This window comes from Kogia breviceps, chromosome 10, assembly GCF_026419965.1.
Source record: "Kogia breviceps isolate mKogBre1 chromosome 10, mKogBre1 haplotype 1, whole genome shotgun sequence".
Taxonomy (NCBI): Eukaryota; Metazoa; Chordata; class Mammalia; order Artiodactyla; family Physeteridae; genus Kogia; species Kogia breviceps.
In genome coordinates, this window is record NC_081319.1 from 85,712,874 (window position 1) to 85,715,627 (window position 2,754).

General features: G+C 40.2%; 1 non-coding gene across 1 annotated transcript; it reads right to left on the minus strand.

Annotated features, from left to right (window-relative positions):
- Window positions 1–2,029: 2,029 nt before the first annotated feature.
- On the minus strand, window positions 2,030–2,123 carry TRNAI-UAU (transfer RNA isoleucine (anticodon UAU)). The gene is made up of 2 exons: window positions 2,086–2,123; window positions 2,030–2,065 (listed from the first exon to the last, which is right to left on the minus strand). It is a non-coding gene; the product is annotated as a tRNA-Ile (tRNA).
- Between the last annotated feature and the right edge of the window lie 631 nt (window positions 2,124–2,754).

Consider the following 2,754-nt stretch of genomic DNA (forward strand, 5'->3'; position numbering starts at 1 on the left):
GATTCAAGAAGGAATCGCAATTTTAAATAGTCTTAAACTATGAAATATTTTGACTTAGTTGTCAAGTCTTCCTACTGAGAAAATTCCACATCCTTTCGTTTACCAGGGACTTCTTTAAAATATTCAAAGAAGAAATAAATCTAATCAGACACAACCCTTCCACAGTATAGGACAAAAAAAAGAGAGAAAGAAAAAAAAATACACTACTCTTGCTGAATGCCGTAATGAACTTTTCCCCATGAATGTACCTCTTTAACAGCTTTATTGAGGCATTATTTTCTTAAAATAAACTGCATATATTTAAACTTATAGTTTGACATATTTATAACTCATGAAACCATCACCACAATAAAGATAATGAACATAGACATCACCCCCAAACGTTTCCTCGTGCCCTTTTGTAATCCCTGTTCATATGTTGCTGGACTTTTTGCTAATATGTTGTTGAGTACTTTTGTGTCCATGTTTATAAGAGATATTGATCTATAGTTTTCTTATCTCATTATGTCTTTGTCTGGTTTTAGCATCAGGGTAATATGGCCTTCTTTTCCAAATTTTAAAGAGTTTGTGAAGAATTAATATCAATTAAAAAATGTTTGGGAGAATTCAGCAGTGAAGATTTCTGGGCTTTTCTTTGCGGGTAATTTTTACTTAATCAATCTGTTTGCTTGTTATAGACTTTTATTCCATGCTAAATGCCTTTATCAGTCATCTACATCTTTGTAACAAACCTCACCTAAATTTAGTGGCTTAAAACAATAATTATTTATTTTGTTTGCAATTTTGAAGTTCAACAACTTGGGCTGTGCTTAACCAGGCAATTCTTTTGCTGGTTTTGCTTGTGGTCACTCATTGATTGCAGTCATCTGGCAGTTGACTGGGACCAGATGGTCCAAAATGTTCCCACTCAGTCTGGGGAGTATGGCTTGGATGGCTGGGATGGCAGGGACTCACTCTCCACATGATTTTCCATCCTCTAGGAAGTTAGGTGTGATTTCTTCACATGGTGTCTCAGGGTCCCAAGACAACAAGAGCAGAAGTTGTAAGACTCTTGAGGCCATCTTGGAAATCTCACAATCTCACTTCCACAACACCATTACCACAGCATTCTATTGGCCAAAGCACAAGTTCAGCTCACATACAAGAGGGAGGGAAATAGACTCCGCCTTTTAATGGTAGCTGCTGCACAACCACATTGCAAAGGGACATGTATAATGGGAGGAATTTGTGACCATTAATCAATCAATAATTTATTATCTCATTTAACACTAAAACCAACACTCTGAATAGCCCCTATTGATACGTCTATTGTATATCTTGGTAAGTAAGTTATCCATGATCACTTCTTTACCAGCGTTAATCTAAATTGGTCTGTGAGTCTTGTTTCGAACCCGCATGTACCTGGTGGGCAGCTCAGGGTGGGGCCGGGGAGAACGTAAGCACTCCAAAACGTAGCAGCAGCTGAGAAAGAACTGACAGTGCTGAGCACTTGCGCACGGGCAATTATAAATCTTTTGTAAAGCTGGAGAGCTCCATGTCCGTGTCTCAGGATGACTCTGATAATGCTTAAGATCCAGGTGAGTTTAAGTGACCGACACATAGGCTCCTGACTCAACTCATTTTCTGAGACTGAATACCTGTGTCTCCGATATATCTACAGGCAGCATGGACTTATAAAGAGTAGTAAGCATCCTAGAGGAAGCCCAGAGGAGTGGAGAAACGGAGGAAAGCAGGTTCAAGGACAGGAAATTTTCCACTGAAAGACTTGGAAGAAAAACCAAGATAGTCCGCATTTCACGTAATTGACAAATCAGAAGTAGTTGAATACTGTGAACAATCGTCTTGGTAAGTGTCAAATGATAAATTGCCAAAGTGTTGGAAGAAGGCAGGCACCACTCTCAGCAGGATGGTACTTGTTATGCATTACTTTAAGAGAGAATTTTAAGAAAAATCACAAGCAAGATGTAGGACAGATATCACAACAGTTGGTCTCTGCGGGGGGTGGCCTGCGCTGGAGAGTAGTAAAATTTGCTCCAGGTGAGGCTCGAACTCACAACCTCGGCATCGCTCACAAGTGTACTGTCTTATAAGTACCGCGCGCTAACCGATTGCGCCACTGGAGCCACGTTAGAAAGGTATAAGTGAATATACTTTCACAGATGAAAACGGTATTTTTGTTAAAGGTATTAAATGTTATGAACAAAATGGCACCTTCTGATATGGGACTTCCACAAATGGGATTAAAAGCAGCAATCAAGGCATCCCTGGTATTTGCCAATCTGCAGCCGTTTTCCCCACAGTATAGAGATGCTGCCGAGGCTGAGCGTCGCAGTTATCTCTATCTTGATTTTCCGCTCAGATTCCCCACGGCTTCTCTAAATGCAGACTGTTGTTTGAAAGCATTTGAATGAAAAAGAAATTACATTGATTCCACAAAGGCAGGAAGCTTTCCACTTAGGAGTGTGTATTCCATCTGTAAGAAATCAGTGCATTTTCATTGCTTCCGGATTCCCGCGGACTTTCCATCTCAGCGGTTCTACTTTCTTGAGTTTCCCCGTCTCCACTCTGAGCTCCGCTCGACTGACCTTTCTTCTGCTTGAGATGCCACCTATCCCACCCCGACCCGATCACTCGCTGTTTTTTAACCTAAGAATGTTAAAATACGTTGTAATCCTGAAACATTCAGAGCTAATATTTCCTTTCGAAAAACCACTGTTATAAATGTACAGATGCAATACATACTAAGGAAATGCA